The sequence below is a fragment of the Sphaerodactylus townsendi genome, linkage group LG15 (genome assembly GCF_021028975.2).
Source record: "Sphaerodactylus townsendi isolate TG3544 linkage group LG15, MPM_Stown_v2.3, whole genome shotgun sequence".
NCBI lineage: Eukaryota > Metazoa > Chordata > Lepidosauria > Squamata > Sphaerodactylidae > Sphaerodactylus > Sphaerodactylus townsendi.
In genome coordinates this window covers 18,548,875-18,571,977 of record NC_059439.1, presented here as the reverse complement: position 1 = coordinate 18,571,977, position 23,103 = coordinate 18,548,875, and positions in this window count along the sequence as shown.

The following is a 23,103-nucleotide window of genomic DNA, read 5'->3' as shown; positions in this document are numbered from 1 at the left end:
GAGAGAGCTCAGAGAAGCTTTGACTAGCCCAAGGTCACTCAGCTGGCGTGTGTGGGAGTGTACAGGCTAATCTGAATTGCCCAGATAAGCCTCTACAGCTCAGGCGGCAGAGCTGGGAATCAAACCCGGTTCCTCCAGATTAGATACATGAGCTCTTAACCTCCTATGCCACTGCTGCTCCTAAGTCATCCCTGTGTGGTTTTTCTAATCAAAAACAACTATTTGCCCATATATACAAATGGCTACAAAAAAGAACCCCCAATGAGGGTGAACCACATCTTCCTGGGGCTATTTCAGTCTAGGAAGGGCTATTTCGGACTAGGAACCACAATCCTGATCTGAATTGGACCCACACACAGAGGAGAATCAAGTTTTACCCTGGATCTCCTAGTGCAGGGGTAGGGAACCTGTGGCTCTCCAGATGTTCCCCCACCCCCCCCCCCCCCCACCCCCCCCCCCCCCCACCCCCCCCCCCCCCCACCCCCCCCCCCCCCCACCCCCCCCCCCCCCCACCCCCCCCCCCCCCCACCCCCCCCCCCCCCCACCCCCCCCCCCCCCCACCCCCCCCCCCCCCCACCCCCCCCCCCCCCCACCCCCCCCCCCCCCCACCCCCCCCCCCCCCCACCCCCCCCCCCCCCCACCCCCCCCCCCCCCCACCCCCCCCCCCCCCCACCCCCCCCCCCCCCCACCCCCCCCCCCCCCCACCCCCCCCCCCCCCCACCCCCCCCCCCCCCCACCCCCCCCCCCCCCCACCCCCCCCCCCCCCCACCCCCCCCCCCCCCCACCCCCCCCCCCCCCCACCCCCCCCCCCCCCCACCCCCCCCCCCCCCCACCCCCCCCCCCCCCCACCCCCCCCCCCCCCCACCCCCCCCCCCCCCCACCCCCCCCCCCCCCCACCCCCCCCCCCCCCCACCCCCCCCCCCCCCCACCCCCCCCCCCCCCCACCCCCCCCCCCCCCCACCCCCCCCCCCCCCCACCCCCCCCCCCCCCCACCCCCCCCCCCCCCCACCCCCCCCCCCCCCCACCCCCCCCCCCCCCCACCCCCCCCCCCCCCCACCCCCCCCCCCCCCCACCCCCCCCCCCCCCCACCCCCCCCCCCCCCCACCCCCCCCCCCCCCCACCCCCCCCCCCCCCCACCCCCCCCCCCCCCCACCCCCCCCCCCCCCCACCCCCCCCCCCCCCCACCCCCCCCCCCCCCCACCCCCCCCCCCCCCCACCCCCCCCCCCCCCCACCCCCCCCCCCCCCCACCCCCCCCCCCCCCCACCCCCCCCCCCCCCCACCCCCCCCCCCCCCCACCCCCCCCCCCCCCCACCCCCCCCCCCCCCCACCCCCCCCCCCCCCCACCCCCCCCCCCCCCCACCCCCCCCCCCCCCCACCCCCCCCCCCCCCCACCCCCCCCCCCCCCCACCCCCCCCCCCCCCCACCCCCCCCCCCCCCCACCCCCCCCCCCCCCCACCCCCCCCCCCCCCCACCCCCCCCCCCCCCCACCCCCCCCCCCCCCCACCCCCCCCCCCCCCCACCCCCCCCCCCCCCCACCCCCCCCCCCCCCCACCCCCCCCCCCCCCCACCCCCCCCCCCCCCCACCCCCCCCCCCCCCCACCCCCCCCCCCCCCCACCCCCCCCCCCCCCCACCCCCCCCCCCCCCCACCCCCCCCCCCCCCCACCCCCCCCCCCCCCCACCCCCCCCCCCCCCCACCCCCCCCCCCCCCCACCCCCCCCCCCCCCCACCCCCCCCCCCCCCCACCCCCCCCCCCCCCCACCCCCCCCCCCCCCCACCCCCCCCCCCCCCCACCCCCCCCCCCCCCCACCCCCCCCCCCCCCCACCCCCCCCCCCCCCCACCCCCCCCCCCCCCCACCCCCCCCCCCCCCCACCCCCCCCCCCCCCCACCCCCCCCCCCCCCCACCCCCCCCCCCCCCCACCCCCCCCCCCCCCCACCCCCCCCCCCCCCCACCCCCCCCCCCCCCCACCCCCCCCCCCCCCCACCCCCCCCCCCCCCCACCCCCCCCCCCCCCCACCCCCCCCCCCCCCCACCCCCCCCCCCCCCCACCCCCCCCCCCCCCCACCCCCCCCCCCCCCCACCCCCCCCCCCCCCCACCCCCCCCCCCCCCCACCCCCCCCCCCCCCCACCCCCCCCCCCCCCCACCCCCCCCCCCCCCCACCCCCCCCCCCCCCCACCCCCCCCCCCCCCCACCCCCCCCCCCCCCCACCCCCCCCCCCCCCCACCCCCCCCCCCCCCCACCCCCCCCCCCCCCCACCCCCCCCCCCCCCCACCCCCCCCCCCCCCCACCCCCCCCCCCCCCCACCCCCCCCCCCCCCCACCCCCCCCCCCCCCCACCCCCCCCCCCCCCCACCCCCCCCCCCCCCCACCCCCCCCCCCCCCCACCCCCCCCCCCCCCCACCCCCCCCCCCCCCCACCCCCCCCCCCCCCCACCCCCCCCCCCCCCCACCCCCCCCCCCCCCCACCCCCCCCCCCCCCCACCCCCCCCCCCCCCCACCCCCCCCCCCCCCCACCCCCCCCCCCCCCCACCCCCCCCCCCCCCCACCCCCCCCCCCCCCCACCCCCCCCCCCCCCCACCCCCCCCCCCCCCCACCCCCCCCCCCCCCCACCCCCCCCCCCCCCCACCCCCCCCCCCCCCCACCCCCCCCCCCCCCCACCCCCCCCCCCCCCCACCCCCCCCCCCCCCCACCCCCCCCCCCCCCCACCCCCCCCCCCCCCCACCCCCCCCCCCCCCCACCCCCCCCCCCCCCCACCCCCCCCCCCCCCCACCCCCCCCCCCCCCCACCCCCCCCCCCCCCCACCCCCCCCCCCCCCCACCCCCCCCCCCCCCCACCCCCCCCCCCCCCCACCCCCCCCCCCCCCCACCCCCCCCCCCCCCCACCCCCCCCCCCCCCCACCCCCCCCCCCCCCCACCCCCCCCCCCCCCCACCCCCCCCCCCCCCCACCCCCCCCCCCCCCCACCCCCCCCCCCCCCCACCCCCCCCCCCCCCCACCCCCCCCCCCCCCCACCCCCCCCCCCCCCCACCCCCCCCCCCCCCCACCCCCCCCCCCCCCCACCCCCCCCCCCCCCCACCCCCCCCCCCCCCCACCCCCCCCCCCCCCCACCCCCCCCCCCCCCCACCCCCCCCCCCCCCCACCCCCCCCCCCCCCCACCCCCCCCCCCCCCCACCCCCCCCCCCCCCCACCCCCCCCCCCCCCCACCCCCCCCCCCCCCCACCCCCCCCCCCCCCCACCCCCCCCCCCCCCCACCCCCCCCCCCCCCCACCCCCCCCCCCCCCCACCCCCCCCCCCCCCCACCCCCCCCCCCCCCCACCCCCCCCCCCCCCCACCCCCCCCCCCCCCCACCCCCCCCCCCCCCCACCCCCCCCCCCCCCCACCCCCCCCCCCCCCCACCCCCCCCCCCCCCCACCCCCCCCCCCCCCCACCCCCCCCCCCCCCCACCCCCCCCCCCCCCCACCCCCCCCCCCCCCCACCCCCCCCCCCCCCCACCCCCCCCCCCCCCCACCCCCCCCCCCCCCCACCCCCCCCCCCCCCCACCCCCCCCCCCCCCCACCCCCCCCCCCCCCCACCCCCCCCCCCCCCCACCCCCCCCCCCCCCCACCCCCCCCCCCCCCCACCCCCCCCCCCCCCCACCCCCCCCCCCCCCCACCCCCCCCCCCCCCCACCCCCCCCCCCCCCCACCCCCCCCCCCCCCCACCCCCCCCCCCCCCCACCCCCCCCCCCCCCCACCCCCCCCCCCCCCCACCCCCCCCCCCCCCCACCCCCCCCCCCCCCCACCCCCCCCCCCCCCCACCCCCCCCCCCCCCCACCCCCCCCCCCCCCCACCCCCCCCCCCCCCCACCCCCCCCCCCCCCCACCCCCCCCCCCCCCCACCCCCCCCCCCCCCCACCCCCCCCCCCCCCCACCCCCCCCCCCCCCCACCCCCCCCCCCCCCCACCCCCCCCCCCCCCCACCCCCCCCCCCCCCCACCCCCCCCCCCCCCCACCCCCCCCCCCCCCCACCCCCCCCCCCCCCCACCCCCCCCCCCCCCCACCCCCCCCCCCCCCCACCCCCCCCCCCCCCCACCCCCCCCCCCCCCCACCCCCCCCCCCCCCCACCCCCCCCCCCCCCCACCCCCCCCCCCCCCCACCCCCCCCCCCCCCCACCCCCCCCCCCCCCCACCCCCCCCCCCCCCCACCCCCCCCCCCCCCCACCCCCCCCCCCCCCCACCCCCCCCCCCCCCCACCCCCCCCCCCCCCCACCCCCCCCCCCCCCCACCCCCCCCCCCCCCCACCCCCCCCCCCCCCCACCCCCCCCCCCCCCCACCCCCCCCCCCCCCCACCCCCCCCCCCCCCCACCCCCCCCCCCCCCCACCCCCCCCCCCCCCCACCCCCCCCCCCCCCCACCCCCCCCCCCCCCCACCCCCCCCCCCCCCCACCCCCCCCCCCCCCCACCCCCCCCCCCCCCCACCCCCCCCCCCCCCCACCCCCCCCCCCCCCCACCCCCCCCCCCCCCCACCCCCCCCCCCCCCCACCCCCCCCCCCCCCCACCCCCCCCCCCCCCCACCCCCCCCCCCCCCCACCCCCCCCCCCCCCCACCCCCCCCCCCCCCCACCCCCCCCCCCCCCCACCCCCCCCCCCCCCCACCCCCCCCCCCCCCCACCCCCCCCCCCCCCCACCCCCCCCCCCCCCCACCCCCCCCCCCCCCCACCCCCCCCCCCCCCCACCCCCCCCCCCCCCCACCCCCCCCCCCCCCCACCCCCCCCCCCCCCCACCCCCCCCCCCCCCCACCCCCCCCCCCCCCCACCCCCCCCCCCCCCCACCCCCCCCCCCCCCCACCCCCCCCCCCCCCCACCCCCCCCCCCCCCCACCCCCCCCCCCCCCCACCCCCCCCCCCCCCCACCCCCCCCCCCCCCCACCCCCCCCCCCCCCCACCCCCCCCCCCCCCCACCCCCCCCCCCCCCCACCCCCCCCCCCCCCCACCCCCCCCCCCCCCCACCCCCCCCCCCCCCCACCCCCCCCCCCCCCCACCCCCCCCCCCCCCCACCCCCCCCCCCCCCCACCCCCCCCCCCCCCCACCCCCCCCCCCCCCCACCCCCCCCCCCCCCCACCCCCCCCCCCCCCCACCCCCCCCCCCCCCCACCCCCCCCCCCCCCCACCCCCCCCCCCCCCCACCCCCCCCCCCCCCCACCCCCCCCCCCCCCCACCCCCCCCCCCCCCCACCCCCCCCCCCCCCCACCCCCCCCCCCCCCCACCCCCCCCCCCCCCCACCCCCCCCCCCCCCCACCCCCCCCCCCCCCCACCCCCCCCCCCCCCCACCCCCCCCCCCCCCCACCCCCCCCCCCCCCCACCCCCCCCCCCCCCCACCCCCCCCCCCCCCCACCCCCCCCCCCCCCCACCCCCCCCCCCCCCCACCCCCCCCCCCCCCCACCCCCCCCCCCCCCCACCCCCCCCCCCCCCCACCCCCCCCCCCCCCCACCCCCCCCCCCCCCCACCCCCCCCCCCCCCCACCCCCCCCCCCCCCCACCCCCCCCCCCCCCCACCCCCCCCCCCCCCCACCCCCCCCCCCCCCCACCCCCCCCCCCCCCCACCCCCCCCCCCCCCCACCCCCCCCCCCCCCCACCCCCCCCCCCCCCCACCCCCCCCCCCCCCCACCCCCCCCCCCCCCCACCCCCCCCCCCCCCCACCCCCCCCCCCCCCCACCCCCCCCCCCCCCCACCCCCCCCCCCCCCCACCCCCCCCCCCCCCCACCCCCCCCCCCCCCCACCCCCCCCCCCCCCCACCCCCCCCCCCCCCCACCCCCCCCCCCCCCCACCCCCCCCCCCCCCCACCCCCCCCCCCCCCCACCCCCCCCCCCCCCCACCCCCCCCCCCCCCCACCCCCCCCCCCCCCCACCCCCCCCCCCCCCCACCCCCCCCCCCCCCCACCCCCCCCCCCCCCCACCCCCCCCCCCCCCCACCCCCCCCCCCCCCCACCCCCCCCCCCCCCCACCCCCCCCCCCCCCCACCCCCCCCCCCCCCCACCCCCCCCCCCCCCCACCCCCCCCCCCCCCCACCCCCCCCCCCCCCCACCCCCCCCCCCCCCCACCCCCCCCCCCCCCCACCCCCCCCCCCCCCCACCCCCCCCCCCCCCCACCCCCCCCCCCCCCCACCCCCCCCCCCCCCCACCCCCCCCCCCCCCCACCCCCCCCCCCCCCCACCCCCCCCCCCCCCCACCCCCCCCCCCCCCCACCCCCCCCCCCCCCCACCCCCCCCCCCCCCCACCCCCCCCCCCCCCCACCCCCCCCCCCCCCCACCCCCCCCCCCCCCCACCCCCCCCCCCCCCCACCCCCCCCCCCCCCCACCCCCCCCCCCCCCCACCCCCCCCCCCCCCCACCCCCCCCCCCCCCCACCCCCCCCCCCCCCCACCCCCCCCCCCCCCCACCCCCCCCCCCCCCCACCCCCCCCCCCCCCCACCCCCCCCCCCCCCCACCCCCCCCCCCCCCCACCCCCCCCCCCCCCCACCCCCCCCCCCCCCCACCCCCCCCCCCCCCCACCCCCCCCCCCCCCCACCCCCCCCCCCCCCCACCCCCCCCCCCCCCCACCCCCCCCCCCCCCCACCCCCCCCCCCCCCCACCCCCCCCCCCCCCCACCCCCCCCCCCCCCCACCCCCCCCCCCCCCCACCCCCCCCCCCCCCCACCCCCCCCCCCCCCCACCCCCCCCCCCCCCCACCCCCCCCCCCCCCCACCCCCCCCCCCCCCCACCCCCCCCCCCCCCCACCCCCCCCCCCCCCCACCCCCCCCCCCCCCCACCCCCCCCCCCCCCCACCCCCCCCCCCCCCCACCCCCCCCCCCCCCCACCCCCCCCCCCCCCCACCCCCCCCCCCCCCCACCCCCCCCCCCCCCCACCCCCCCCCCCCCCCACCCCCCCCCCCCCCCACCCCCCCCCCCCCCCACCCCCCCCCCCCCCCACCCCCCCCCCCCCCCACCCCCCCCCCCCCCCACCCCCCCCCCCCCCCACCCCCCCCCCCCCCCACCCCCCCCCCCCCCCACCCCCCCCCCCCCCCACCCCCCCCCCCCCCCACCCCCCCCCCCCCCCACCCCCCCCCCCCCCCACCCCCCCCCCCCCCCACCCCCCCCCCCCCCCACCCCCCCCCCCCCCCACCCCCCCCCCCCCCCACCCCCCCCCCCCCCCACCCCCCCCCCCCCCCACCCCCCCCCCCCCCCACCCCCCCCCCCCCCCACCCCCCCCCCCCCCCACCCCCCCCCCCCCCCACCCCCCCCCCCCCCCACCCCCCCCCCCCCCCACCCCCCCCCCCCCCCACCCCCCCCCCCCCCCACCCCCCCCCCCCCCCACCCCCCCCCCCCCCCACCCCCCCCCCCCCCCACCCCCCCCCCCCCCCACCCCCCCCCCCCCCCACCCCCCCCCCCCCCCACCCCCCCCCCCCCCCACCCCCCCCCCCCCCCACCCCCCCCCCCCCCCACCCCCCCCCCCCCCCACCCCCCCCCCCCCCCACCCCCCCCCCCCCCCACCCCCCCCCCCCCCCACCCCCCCCCCCCCCCACCCCCCCCCCCCCCCACCCCCCCCCCCCCCCACCCCCCCCCCCCCCCACCCCCCCCCCCCCCCACCCCCCCCCCCCCCCACCCCCCCCCCCCCCCACCCCCCCCCCCCCCCACCCCCCCCCCCCCCCACCCCCCCCCCCCCCCACCCCCCCCCCCCCCCACCCCCCCCCCCCCCCACCCCCCCCCCCCCCCACCCCCCCCCCCCCCCACCCCCCCCCCCCCCCACCCCCCCCCCCCCCCACCCCCCCCCCCCCCCACCCCCCCCCCCCCCCACCCCCCCCCCCCCCCACCCCCCCCCCCCCCCACCCCCCCCCCCCCCCACCCCCCCCCCCCCCCACCCCCCCCCCCCCCCACCCCCCCCCCCCCCCACCCCCCCCCCCCCCCACCCCCCCCCCCCCCCACCCCCCCCCCCCCCCACCCCCCCCCCCCCCCACCCCCCCCCCCCCCCACCCCCCCCCCCCCCCACCCCCCCCCCCCCCCACCCCCCCCCCCCCCCACCCCCCCCCCCCCCCACCCCCCCCCCCCCCCACCCCCCCCCCCCCCCACCCCCCCCCCCCCCCACCCCCCCCCCCCCCCACCCCCCCCCCCCCCCACCCCCCCCCCCCCCCACCCCCCCCCCCCCCCACCCCCCCCCCCCCCCACCCCCCCCCCCCCCCACCCCCCCCCCCCCCCACCCCCCCCCCCCCCCACCCCCCCCCCCCCCCACCCCCCCCCCCCCCCACCCCCCCCCCCCCCCACCCCCCCCCCCCCCCACCCCCCCCCCCCCCCACCCCCCCCCCCCCCCACCCCCCCCCCCCCCCACCCCCCCCCCCCCCCACCCCCCCCCCCCCCCACCCCCCCCCCCCCCCACCCCCCCCCCCCCCCACCCCCCCCCCCCCCCACCCCCCCCCCCCCCCACCCCCCCCCCCCCCCACCCCCCCCCCCCCCCACCCCCCCCCCCCCCCACCCCCCCCCCCCCCCACCCCCCCCCCCCCCCACCCCCCCCCCCCCCCACCCCCCCCCCCCCCCACCCCCCCCCCCCCCCACCCCCCCCCCCCCCCACCCCCCCCCCCCCCCACCCCCCCCCCCCCCCACCCCCCCCCCCCCCCACCCCCCCCCCCCCCCACCCCCCCCCCCCCCCACCCCCCCCCCCCCCCACCCCCCCCCCCCCCCACCCCCCCCCCCCCCCACCCCCCCCCCCCCCCACCCCCCCCCCCCCCCACCCCCCCCCCCCCCCACCCCCCCCCCCCCCCACCCCCCCCCCCCCCCACCCCCCCCCCCCCCCACCCCCCCCCCCCCCCACCCCCCCCCCCCCCCACCCCCCCCCCCCCCCACCCCCCCCCCCCCCCACCCCCCCCCCCCCCCACCCCCCCCCCCCCCCACCCCCCCCCCCCCCCACCCCCCCCCCCCCCCACCCCCCCCCCCCCCCACCCCCCCCCCCCCCCACCCCCCCCCCCCCCCACCCCCCCCCCCCCCCACCCCCCCCCCCCCCCACCCCCCCCCCCCCCCACCCCCCCCCCCCCCCACCCCCCCCCCCCCCCACCCCCCCCCCCCCCCACCCCCCCCCCCCCCCACCCCCCCCCCCCCCCACCCCCCCCCCCCCCCACCCCCCCCCCCCCCCACCCCCCCCCCCCCCCACCCCCCCCCCCCCCCACCCCCCCCCCCCCCCACCCCCCCCCCCCCCCACCCCCCCCCCCCCCCACCCCCCCCCCCCCCCACCCCCCCCCCCCCCCACCCCCCCCCCCCCCCACCCCCCCCCCCCCCCACCCCCCCCCCCCCCCACCCCCCCCCCCCCCCACCCCCCCCCCCCCCCACCCCCCCCCCCCCCCACCCCCCCCCCCCCCCACCCCCCCCCCCCCCCACCCCCCCCCCCCCCCACCCCCCCCCCCCCCCACCCCCCCCCCCCCCCACCCCCCCCCCCCCCCACCCCCCCCCCCCCCCACCCCCCCCCCCCCCCACCCCCCCCCCCCCCCACCCCCCCCCCCCCCCACCCCCCCCCCCCCCCACCCCCCCCCCCCCCCACCCCCCCCCCCCCCCACCCCCCCCCCCCCCCACCCCCCCCCCCCCCCACCCCCCCCCCCCCCCACCCCCCCCCCCCCCCACCCCCCCCCCCCCCCACCCCCCCCCCCCCCCACCCCCCCCCCCCCCCACCCCCCCCCCCCCCCACCCCCCCCCCCCCCCACCCCCCCCCCCCCCCACCCCCCCCCCCCCCCACCCCCCCCCCCCCCCACCCCCCCCCCCCCCCACCCCCCCCCCCCCCCACCCCCCCCCCCCCCCACCCCCCCCCCCCCCCACCCCCCCCCCCCCCCACCCCCCCCCCCCCCCACCCCCCCCCCCCCCCACCCCCCCCCCCCCCCACCCCCCCCCCCCCCCACCCCCCCCCCCCCCCACCCCCCCCCCCCCCCACCCCCCCCCCCCCCCACCCCCCCCCCCCCCCACCCCCCCCCCCCCCCACCCCCCCCCCCCCCCACCCCCCCCCCCCCCCACCCCCCCCCCCCCCCACCCCCCCCCCCCCCCACCCCCCCCCCCCCCCACCCCCCCCCCCCCCCACCCCCCCCCCCCCCCACCCCCCCCCCCCCCCACCCCCCCCCCCCCCCACCCCCCCCCCCCCCCACCCCCCCCCCCCCCCACCCCCCCCCCCCCCCACCCCCCCCCCCCCCCACCCCCCCCCCCCCCCACCCCCCCCCCCCCCCACCCCCCCCCCCCCCCACCCCCCCCCCCCCCCACCCCCCCCCCCCCCCACCCCCCCCCCCCCCCACCCCCCCCCCCCCCCACCCCCCCCCCCCCCCACCCCCCCCCCCCCCCACCCCCCCCCCCCCCCACCCCCCCCCCCCCCCACCCCCCCCCCCCCCCACCCCCCCCCCCCCCCACCCCCCCCCCCCCCCACCCCCCCCCCCCCCCACCCCCCCCCCCCCCCACCCCCCCCCAGGAGAATGTCTGGGAACTGAAGAAGTGTGGGAGACATCTTAAAGATATAAGCACAGCAAGTGAAAACGTTTTCAGAAAAAGAATCACTAAAATCCAGAATGCATATAAAATGTTTTGAGGCTGGAAATAAAATGTTTGGCACTAAAAACCATGGGGGACTCCTCAGAGGAAACATTTTATTTCCTGCCTCAAAATGTTTTATTTTGGTTGTGTGGAAAGGGCCCTTGTATAGTAGCAAATAACCTGCTGACACCAGTTCTGGGACACCTGGACTCAAATTTCTGCTCAGTCATGGATTTCTAGAGAGGTTTTTATGTAAATGAGGATAGTAAGGAAAGTACAGCAGCAGGTGTGCTGTAGTGGTTACAGTGGCAGACTAGGGACAAATCCCGGCACTGTCACAAAATCTCTGGATGACCTTGGGCTCATCACAGGCCCCTTCTGCACATGCAGAATAATGCACTTTCAATCCACTTTCAATGCACTTTGCTGCTGGATTTTACTGTGCAGAATAGCAAAATCCACTTGCAAACAATTGTGAAAGTGGATTGAAAGCAGGGACGGAGCAAGGTGAAACTGCGCCCAGTGTGCATGCGCGCCCAGCACCCCTTCAAGCCCCCGTCTGCCCCCGTCCACCCCAGAATGCCCTGAGAACACCCCGGAACACCCCTGCCACACCCTCAGAACGCCCTGGGAACGCCTCCGCAGGGGCGTCCCCCCCCCCCGCCCCTTTGGCGCTATACCTCTGATTGAAAGTGCATTATTCTGCATGTGCAGAAGGGACCACAGTCTCAGCCCAACTTACCTCTCAGGGTTATTATTGTGAGGATAAAGTGAAGGATGGAAGAATGATGTGATAAGCTGTATGTGTTCCCACGAAAAAGAAAAGTGGGAGAAAAATTTTAAAAAATAAGCAGAAATAAATAGGAATCGGCTTTCCTGTGTTATTGTTAACACAGCGGCGAGTGCTGTGCAAAGGATTACCCACAATCTTTCCTTAATGCTGATTCTTGTATGCTTTGATGCTCTCCACCACAGAAGCTGTCACTTCTCAGCATATGCTGTAAAAACCACGAGAGCATAGGAGCGGGATGTTAACTGGTTAACATCCGCCATGTGCTGCCCGCCAAGGACCGGATGCAGCTGGGCTTGAATACAAAGGAAGACTGATGTGCCGGGTTTTTTTCCCTCTGACATAAGCAAATATTGTTGCCCTGCACCACCGGAAGGTTTAAAAATAGTTAAGATTTGCTGCCTGACTGTAGGTTTAAGGTGAGAGAGAAGCGTAAGGCAGGACTCCTGGGTTTTCTGGGTCAGGGGGAACTGGAGCATAATGATGCTACAAAGACCCAGATACCATTGCTTGGGATGGCAGACTGCTTGTCCCCCACCACAGAAAATGCCTTTGAGATTCATAATGCTCCAAACTTTGACTTGGTCTTATCACCTGACAAGGGCAGAAAGAGATGAAGAAGAGAAGAGTTTGGATTTATACCCCACCTTTCTCTCCTGTAAAGAGACTCAAGGTGGCTTACAAGCTCTTTTCCTTTCCTCTCCCCACAACAGACACCTTATAAGGTTGGTGGGGCTGAGAGAGTTCAGAGAGAACTGTGACCAGCCCAAGGCCACCCAGCAGGAATGTAGGAGTACGGAAACACATCTGGTTCACCAGATAAGCCTCTGCCACTCAGGTGCAGGAGTGGGGAATCAAACCCGGTTCTGCAGATTAGAATCCACCTGCTCTTCACCACTACACCACGCTGGCTACCCTGGTTTAGGTTTTAGGGAAATCTGGGAGGCTCCCAACTCTGGAAGCTCACTGGGTCACTTTGGGCCTGCAGCGCATTCCCAGCCTAACTTAACCTTAAGGGTTGTTGTTGCAAGGATAAAATAGAGAAGGGGAGAACAATGTTGTAATCAGCTTGGAGACACTATGAAGGAGAAAAGTGAAGTATAAGCAGCTAAATAAAATAAGTCAAGTTTCCACGCTCTAAAGGCCCTTCGGCACATGCAGAATAATGCACTTCCAATTCACTTTCAATGCAGTTTGCACCTGGATTTTACTGTGTGAAATAGCAAACTCCACCTGCAAACGATTGTGAAAGTGGATTGAAAGTGCATTGTTCTGCCTATGAGGAAGGGGCCTCCATTTTTTGGAGACCATTGTGATCAGCAAGAGTAGCTGATCAGGAAGGCCACAGAAAAACATGTTATTGAAATAGGCTTCAGAGACATGATCACCATCTTGCCGCGAAGGCAGGCCTGCTTCCCACACCAATCCTACTCTTCCAACAGGGATTTTTCTCCTTGAAGATCATGAGTAACCAGAACTTCTGATTCAGACCATCCAGCTGCCATGACCAGCCCACATCATGAACTCCTCATAGGTGCAGGCCACAAAAACCTGAGAAGGTTGGCAGGAGTTCTAAACATTAAATAAACTCCTGCATTTATGGAATCTGGCCTGTTGGCATGCTACCTATATTAATGCCACATTAATGCCCATTCACATATGGTGTTTCCTATAAAGGGTTTATTTCAGTGAAGGAAAACGTATGCTCTTTCATGTACAAAACCCAGTATTTTTTTCCCCCTTGATATGAATACATGAGCTGGAAAGCCAGAATACTCAAAATTAAATGTGCCAGCTTAGCACATACATGTTTCATCTTGCAAGGAGAAATGCATGTGGGCAGCAGCCTACGAAATGAACCGTCAAGGGCAGAGTTTGACGTCTTAAGGTGTGTGGCAGTGATTATTTTTTAATAATATGTGTCTCTTCCTCACTTAAAACAATAATAAAATGCTTAAAAACCACAGGGAATTCAGCAAGGTTTTCCAGAGTGTAAGTCCTTCCTTTAAGAACCTTTAAATGGATAGCCCATTTCTTATGTCCTTGAGAACTACTCTCTTCTCTAGACCACAGTCTTCATTTCACTACATAAAACAATCTCCGTCATAATAAAGTTGCAGGTATCACAAAACTATGTCAGTAGACTGTGTATTCCTCCACCACAGAACTCAAGATGCCAGACCTTTTTTGTCATAGAATGTTCCTCCTGAGTCCTAGTGCCTACCTAGCCCTGTTCTCCCCATTTGTTTGAAAGTTTGATTTTATTTATTTGTTTGTTTGTTTGTTTGTATCTAATTATTTAATTATTTAATTATTTAATTATTTAATTATATACCGCCCCATCCCATGAGGGCTCTGGGCAGTGAACAGCAAATAATATTACATAAACAATAAAAGCAGTAAGTAATTAATATAAATAGCATCATTAAAACATAAAATTACAACGTTTCACATAAACCACTTCACATAAACCACTATAAATGCTCTTGTATCAAATGTTCAGTAATGCACAAAATAATGGGTTTGACAAAGGCAACACATAAAAATGAATAATTCTCATATTTGTCCATTAGAATATATTCTAATGCGGAAGCATACACTTTTATCAACTGCCGCACCTCAACTGGCTGTACTGACATCTTTATCTGAGGGCCTTTCCCCACTTACCTTAAGCCCCGAGCTACTTGAGGAGAGTAGCGCGGGGTCCCCCGGCACTCCGCACGAGAGGGCCGGTGACAGCGCAGCTGCCCCGACGCTGCCGCTGCTGCGCCCTCTCAGCGCGAGGTGTTCCTGGCGCTCTTGCAAAGGGCGCCTTTTGATGACCCTGCACAGAGCACGGGGTCGTGGGGACGCCCGGGCGCACGCCAGGGATGCCACGCGCTGGGAATTGCGCGCAGCGATGGCAGCCGCGGGAAAAGTGGGGAAAGGCCCTGAGACAGAGTAGCTCCAAGAATAATGCAGAGTGTGTGTGTCCCCCCCAATGGGTAACTCCAGGTCATTGGGCACTTCTGCACATGCAGAATAATGAACGTTCAATCCACTTTCACAATTGTTTGCAAGTGGATTTTGCTATTCTGCACAGTAAAACCCAGCTGCAAAAGTGCATTGAAAGTAGATTGAAAGTGCATTCTTCTGCATGTGTGAAAGTGCCCAATGACTGACAGAGGTTGAGAAAACAGCAAGGGAAGGGAAAGGGTTTTTTTTTAATTTGTTCCCCATAATATATTTCTTTCTCTTTTTTTTTAAGTGAAGGAAGATCCTTTCATAGCTGTGCTGGGTGTGTTGAGTTTGACGTTTCTGTGGCATGTTCGGGGCTGATTTCCCAAGTTCTTGGGGCCAGTTGGGGCTGAGCTACTGCCTCCATATGGATTTTCTGTTTTCACTGCAGTATCTTGCAAAGAGTCTCAAGCACAATCCAGGAAGTGGAGGGAAAACCCCATAAATCAGTCCCCTACTGGATAAGGTTCCAATGTTGTTTAGAATTTTCAGAGTGAGAAGAGAAGTTGATCTGTTTGCTTACAGTAAAGGGAATGCCAAGGGAGTGGGAGGACTTTCCCCCTGAGTTCAAGAAGTTCACAGCAGCAGGCTGAACATAAAGTAGTGATACTCTAGGGCCGTGGTGGCGAACCTTTGGCACTCCAGATGCTATGGACTACAATTCCCATCAGTCCCATCAATTTGGCCATGCTGGCAGGGGCTGCTGGGAATTGTAGTCCGTAACATCTGGAGTGCCAAAGGTTCACCACCACTGCTCTAGGGCCCCTTCCACACACACACAATAATGCGTTTTCAAACCACTTTCACAACTGTTTGCAAGTGGATTTGGCTATTCCGCACAGCTTCAAAGAGCACTGAAAGCAGTTTGAAAGTGCATTATTCTGCATGTGCAGAATGAGCCTAGGAAAGGAATCTCAGAGGCTGCTAACCCTATCCCTAATAGTAGATTAAAGAACCCCTAGCCGCCATGCTATGGGGCCCAACATACAAAAAGCTCAACAGCCCCATTCCACCATGTAACATTCAACAAATACATTTTTAATTGCCCAAAAAAGAAAGAAGAAAAAGAATTTGGATTTATATTCCCCCCTTACTCTCCTGTAAGGAGACTCAAAGGCGCTTGCATCTCCTTTTCCTTCCCCCCTCACAACAAACACCCTATGAGGTAGGTGGGGCTGAGAGAGCTCCGAGAAGCTGTGACTAGCCCAAGGCCACCCAGCTGGCGTGTGTTGAAGTGCACAAACTAATCTGGTTCACTAGAGAAGCCTCCACAGCTCAAGTGGCAGAGCGGGGACTCAAACCCAGTTCTCCAGATGAGAGTGCACCTGCTCTTAACCACTGCACCAAGCTGGCTCTTAGGGAATAAAACCTGAGATACTCTGGTCAGCTGGGGACAAGGAAGCTGGTAAAGCCATTCAATTTGCTTTCACATGATGCTTGGATTCAATCCGGGTTGTGCGAGGAAAAAGGAAATTTGCCGATCAGCTTATCAGACCACAGTCTGTCCTTGAAGGAAGACCTTCCAGATCACATACATTTTTTATTCCCTTTCCCTACCTAACATTGCTCAAATGCATTTGAAATCCTTAGGGCAGTGGTGGCGAACCTTTGGCACTCCAGATGTTATGGACTACAATTGGCCATGCTTGCAGGGGCTGATGGGAATTGTAGTCCATAACATCTGGAAGTGCCAAAGGTTCGCCACCACGGCCTTAGGGGATGCCTAGTTGATTACACAGCCTGAACATTCTGGTCCCTAGGCCTAGAAAATATACATTGGCCCTTGAGAAGCGTTACGATTGCAAATCTGGAAAATTAGACACAATCTGGCATTTCCTTACTGAGTGCCACAGATACGTTACTGCTCAGGAGAAGTGGATCACAAATGTACATTCAAAAATGCACCCAAGCTCCAGAGGTGGGCATTGTAGCTAAACTGCTAGCTGATGTTGATCATCATGTGACTCCTGCAGTCTAAATTACAAAATTCCCGGCAACGGCATTCAATAGTAACAATGATGTCTCATGACGTAATTGGATCATTTCTAATCACGTCCTTTGTTTTCCCCTATATTTGCTTACGTCCAATTGGTCTGCACGCATAATGACGAGAAGTGTGATGGACCTTCTTTGTTGAAGACTTGACGGAATGGCTTATGGCCCATCAGTCATAGAAGAAGAAGAAGAAGAAGAAGAAGAAGAGGAGGAGGAGGAGGAGGAGGAGGAGGAGGAGGAGTTTGGATTTATATTCCCCCCTTTCTCTCCTGCAGGAGACTCAAAGGGGCTTACAATCTCCTTGCCCTTCCCCCCTCACAACAAACACCCTGTGAGGTAGGTGGGGCTGAAAGAGCTCCGAGAAGCTGTGACTAGCCCAAGGTCATCCAGCTGGCGTGTGTGGGAGTGTACAGGCTAATCTGAATTCCCCAGATAAGCTTCCACAGCTCAAGCGGCAGAGCGGGGAATCAAACCGGGTTCCTCCAGATTAGATACACGAGCTCTTAACCTCCTACGCCACTGCTGCTCCTAGTAGGAAGTTGCTAAGCCCAAGAAGCACTGTGGTGAATAACTCACACACACCCTATCTTTGCTGACACCCTGAGGCCTCCCATCATTATTCGGGAAGGGAGAAGCACAGGAATATAGGTGAAAAGTCAAGCAACTGTAGCTAGATTGCACAAGCGCTTGTTTTCCCACCCCAGGACTTTCCACTGGCAAGAGAAAAAAAAATTGCAAATGGAGCATCTACTCAGATGGAAGATAAGTTTGTGCCCAAAGGGATCAGAGGATGTTGGCTCGAAGACCCATCTCCTCAGGCTGCAAAAGGGGCATTTCCTGCTCAAAACGAATCCAAAATCTTGTCGTTTCTAATCTTGTCGTTCTTAAATCCCTCTAACCAACCTGTAAGGCCCCGTGTACATGTCCCAATTCGGCCTCTGCGTTCTGCAGAGGCCAATTTGCTGGTGGTTCCCGGCCCCTCTATGATGCGGCTGGCCTCCACGCAGGCCAGGACTTTTACGGCACTGGCCCTGGCCTGGTGGAACACCCTTCCTCCAGCTGTCTGGGCCCTGCGGGACCTGGGTGAGTTCCGCAGGGCCTGTAAGACTGTGTTGTTCCACCGGGCCTTTGGAGGGTCCAGCTGCTGATACGGTGCCCCCTCACTGCTCTGTGCCTTGGGACAGTTACATCAGGGTCCCCTCATATTGAGGGGCCCCACCGTGTCCCCCCCCCCTCATGGGGGTAGGTTTTAAATTGGGGTCGGACGCCTCCTGTTTATTTATGTATTACGGTTATTCGCTGTTTTTGTGAGTTTTAAGCTATTTTATGGGATGGAGCCTATGTATTTATATTTGTATGACCGCTCCTGTTTGATATTTAGATGATGTTGTTCACCGCCCGGAGCCCTTCGGGGATCGGGCGGTATACAAATTGAAGAAATAAATAAATAAAAATAAAAATATTTTTAATTGAAGGTTCATGTAGGAATGATGGCTTGTAGGAATCAATTGGATTACACATACCCTGTCAACACTCAGACACTTCCCAGACTCTTGACAGGAGTCAGACTAAGGCCCCTTCTGCACATTCAGAATAATGCACTTTAAATCCACTTTCACAACTGTTTGCAAGTGGATTTTGCTATTCCACACAGCTGCAAAGTGTACTGAAAGTGCATTATTCTGCATGTGCGGAAGGGGCCCAAGAGAAAGAAGGCAGTAGTGAATTGCAGGACCATCAAGGGCATGACACAACCAAAACACCATGTCCTTTTCCAGGAACATTAGCATGCCAGACTCTCCTGATTCCATCTTGTAATCAAATCAACTGACTGCTATGATCTTTCCCACAAAGACTCCCATCGTCTACAACGTGAGGCGTCAGTGCAATGCTAAAACTGTCTGTGCAGCAAGGGAGGGGCTGACATTAACACAAATGCTACGTCCAGTACCAACCAAGCCGCTCAGTTTCACAGCTCAAAATAAAGGCTGCAAATCTGCAGTCCCTCCCGAAATATCCTTCTGCTTGACTTGCTCCAATGAAGTTGCCCTGGCCCATACCTAGTCCTTGCAGAATTTTTCTGCAAGAATTTTTCTGTGCCTGGATGATAAGAATCACTACAGAAAGGCAAGAGCTTTAGACAGGTATTGGGGGCAATGGGATATAGCTCCTCTGCTTAGTCATCAGAAATTCAGTCTTTGCTTTCAGCCCAACACAAGCCAACATTTTTTCCTCATGTTTTTTTTTTGATGGCCTGAAACACTTTCAGCAACTTATGTTCAGTGTTTCATTCAAGGAAATAAATGTATTGGCTGCTGTCCTCAGAAACCTCTCTCTTACCCTCTCTTGAGAATGAGGAAGCAAGCATCTTTCAAGAGCGCTTAGGAATAAAAGAGAAAAAAAGAGTAAAATAGTATTTTGGCTTCAGGAGGAGTAATCCTGTCACCAGCACCAAGATCTTTAGCCCATATTTATGATGCTATGTCCTTTCTGGCCCCTTTTCCAAGCAAGACACGCTAGGTCAATCAATGTGTTTTCAAACCACTTTTCACAACTTTCATTTGGTAAGTGGATTTTGCTATTCAAGCCATTGCAGTTTCTTCAAAGAGCACTAAAAGAAGTTTGAAAGTGCATTATTCTGCATGTGCGGAATGAGCCTTTGTCTCTCAGCAGTACAATTTACCTCACAAAAACCCACAACAGTGAAAGCAGTGAAATAACTGTTAAAAATACAAGTCGGATTTTGTTACAGAAAAAACTGAACCTAATAGGTCCATGAAAGAGGAGTGAATGGACCAAAAGTCTGAGGTAAAAATAAATGTTTGTACTTGATATTTACAACAGTTTAGACTTGTCATTGCAGAAGGACCTGTGGGAAGAGAGTTCCAAAGACAAGGAGCAACAACAGAAAAGTCCCTGTCTCTACAGCCACCCCTCTTACCTTTGAAAGTGGGTGCATGTAGACTCAGACCACTGTAGATTATCTTTCCTGATGGGCAAGTTAATACAGAAGCAAGAGGTCCTTTTAGCATGGGTTCAGCTGATCCACGGGTATCAGGTCTTTGGGACCCAATGGCACTCGGGGATGAAGTAAACAGAGTTGATGGACTGAGGAAAAAAAACCCATTGATTTTATTTTGAGATCACAGAGCCTTCTTCCCTTGAAACACCTTCCCGTCAGCCTCCCACTCACAAATTCCATTTTCTCAGTCAGGGAACTGGAGCAAAGTAATGAATAGGCACGAGCACTTTCCAAGAAAAAAGGAACCATTACAATACCAGAAGAGAAACACAGAAAGAGATCAGTGATGTACAAAAGGTTCTGAACTACAGGAGCCAGAAATCTTGGCAACTACACCCTTGTTGGAGTCTGTTCTCCTGTCACAGAATCCAAGAGTCCTGCCAGAAGTCACATCCTCCTCTACAACCCCCTCCAGCTGAATACAGATCAGTTGTGTGCCACAAAATTCTCCCCAAACCCAAAGGTCTTTAATCCCATCCGTAGACTGCTTTTTTTAAGACAAGCTATTCCAAAATCTTGGTTCGTGACACTTTCCCCATTCTAGCTAAATAGACCCCCTATGCTTTTTCCACAGAGCCCCAAAACTTTGAATCACGGCCCTACCATATGTGATCCCTAAATCCTTTGTCATTTCTTGCAGTAGAAAATTCTCAGAAAAACCCCAAGCAGTTCCACTAGCAGCCCCTAAGATCCCACTAAATATGACTATCAACACAGTCCCCAGCAACAGGGTACCGTGCTGCAGATCCTTCAGCTCCGCGCTGGTTCCCGTGAGGTTAAGGATTCGCATCTCCTCCACATCCACAGAAACCCTCACCTGCTCCCTGCAGCCTCTGCCAAGGACTGTATGATCAGCCAGGAACTCTATCCTCAAAACTCTTCTTCCGCAAATACCGTCCCATCTCAAAACAAGTTGAACTCGTTTCCCCTGATAGGGCTGAGGCTGCAGCCGGTAAAGTACCCACTCAACACACACCCTACATATGGAAGGAGGATAAAGGAGAGGGTGGGGGAAAACTCTGGGGTGGGTCAGACAGATGTGCAGCCAGCTACAGTAGCTTTGCCTGTAATATACAGTGACAGAACGCAGTCCAGAATCTTTGTGTCTCCACAGTCTCAAAGTTTATGTCTGCTTTAGCCCAGAGCTGAGAGCATCCAGGTATAATATTTTACTGTAGGGTCCCCAATATGGCGTCCATGGGTGCTAGATTAGCTGTCATCACCTCTTTTAGCATCCTCCATGTTTTCAGGAAGTAGATGGGGCCAGGTACGGCTTTTGCCCCGCAAGGCTTCTACTTGACTATTAGAGATGTCATTGGCTGTGCAGATTTCTAAAACTGTTTCTTTGGCAGCAGCTGCCACCACAGCACACGGATCTGCCCTCTGTTACTGAAGTAATGCTTTGCCAATCGTTTTGTGAGTGGCTCCACCTTCTGCAGCTGAAGGTTGAGAACCACTGTGATAGTGGCTAAGAAGAGTAGGTAGATTCTAATCTGGAGACCTGGGTTTGATTCCCCACTCCACCTGAATGGCAGAGGCTTATCTGGTGAACCAGATGTGTTTCCACACTCCTGCATTCCTGCTAGGTGACCTTGGGCTAGTCACAGTTCATTCAGAACTCTCTCAGCCCCACCTACCTGACAAGGTGTCTGTTGTGGGAAGGGAAAGGAGCTTGTAAGCCACCTTGAGTCTTCTTATAGGAGAGAAAGGTGGGGTATAAATCCAAACTCTTCTTCTTCTACAAGCTCACCTGACCCAAGTCCCTACAAGTGATATTGACTTTTCAGACTGCATAATGCTGAAGATTCTGGAAATAATATGGGAAGCAATGGAAATGTGCAAGCATATATTAGCCAGATGTGAAAATACTCTTTCTGAGATATCATGAAATGCACTTCTAATTAGATGTTACAAAAGTTCCTTGCTGCATCTCATAACTCATGACCCCTTTCGTATGTAGGTTCCAAAGCTGTAATGCACTGAAATTTAATCGCCACTTGGCAGCTGTAATATATTGATGGAATGTTGCTGTTTTAAAATGTTTTTGGGCCTTTCCCCACTTACCTTCTGCTGCGCGCTACTCGCGGCACTCCCCACTACAGGGGCGGCGACAACGCAGCCGCCCCGACACTGCCACTGTCACGCCCCCTCAGCGCGCGTCATTCCTGGCGCTCTTCAAAACGGCGCCTTTTGATGACCCCCGCAGAGCGCGGGGTCATGGGGAAGCCCGGGCGCGCGCCAGAAATGACGCGCGCAGTGAGTAGCGCGCAGCGACTGCGGTAGAAGGAAAAGTGGGGAAAGGCCCTGTGTTGTATTGCCATCAACAAGGGGGCTACAAGCAGACCAATCATCATCAAAACTACAGACGTACAGCATGCAAGAAAATTGTGCCATCGTGGCCTGTTACTACAACTCAGAGCCAAAAAAAAACAAAACAGGATGCTTGAAGTGAATGTACGAACTGTGGAAACTGTGGAAACAATATCTGGATTCAAAACAAAGACTGGAGCAATACCTGGAGCAAAGACTGGCAGATCAAATATATATAGATATATATGGAATATATAGATTTGAAAGAAATTCAGAAAAATGGCAAAAAGAAATTAACTGTAACACCAGAAGAAAGAACAGTACATACTCCAGAAATATCGGGAGATGTAAAAGCAGAACTGCCAGATGAAAACGCCAATACAGGAAATAATAGTGCAACTACCAGAAAAGAGTTTGGATTTATACCCCCCCCCCTTTTCTCTCTGTAAAGAGATTCAAAGTGGCTTACAAGCTCCTTCCCTTCCTCTCCCCACAACAGACACCTTGTGAAGTAGGTGGGGCTGAGAGAGTTCTGAAGAACTGTGACTAACCCAAGGTTTTCCAGTAGAAGCCTAAATAGCTAGATATAAGTCACAGCACAGATTCTCCGGCCACCTTGTAATAAGGGGGTGAATAATCACATAAATGCAGATTCCCATTCTGAAGAACACTTTTGGGAATATTTGAGGGAAACACATTTAATGCCCCGACCTTTCTTATTATAGTAGGAAGACAAGCAAAACTGAGGCTGCCTGTTTCCATCTTTTATTCTGGTTGGGCCTGATTTACTGATAACATCGCAGGCCCTACCTATCCCCCCCCCCCTCCCGTCCTTGGTGTGGTTCGGGCGCCATTTTAAATAACGTTTAAATAATGTTGTTTACAATACTTTAGTTGTTTTTAAATATTGCTGCATAGGTTTTAAGGGTTTAAGTTTTGCGTTGCTGTTTGTTGATTTACTGATTTGCTGTTCATTGGAACGGCCATGTTGTGAGCCGCCTCGAGCCCTTCGGGGATGAGGCGGCCTATAAGTTTAATAAATAAATAAATAAATAAAAACGGAGTACTTCTGAAAACCCATGTCTATTGAGCAAAACCACTTCTCTAATGTAATCCTCTATCTCCCTAGCCCTCAAAACACAGATCCCCCTCATGTCAATGAAACATCGATCACTCCCTGCCTCAGCAGAAACATCACAGGCCAGATTATTAATAGTATCCAGTACAGTGATGCCCTTAGGGAACAGCGGGAAGCTACACAGAGAATAATTCCTCTTCCTCCTCCCAGACAGCTGGCACCCCCCAACCAATCTCCAACCCGGACTTTGCTATTGACTTACCTGTCCCACCAGCAAAGCCAGGAAGAACGTTCATTGGTACCCTCTTGAGGGATGTCAGGCAGTCAGCTATGGGAAAATAAAATACAAAATGGAGGGTGGAAAGTGCTGTCCTGTTGCAGCTGACTTGTGGTGACCCCATAGTTTTTTTATGGCAAAAGAT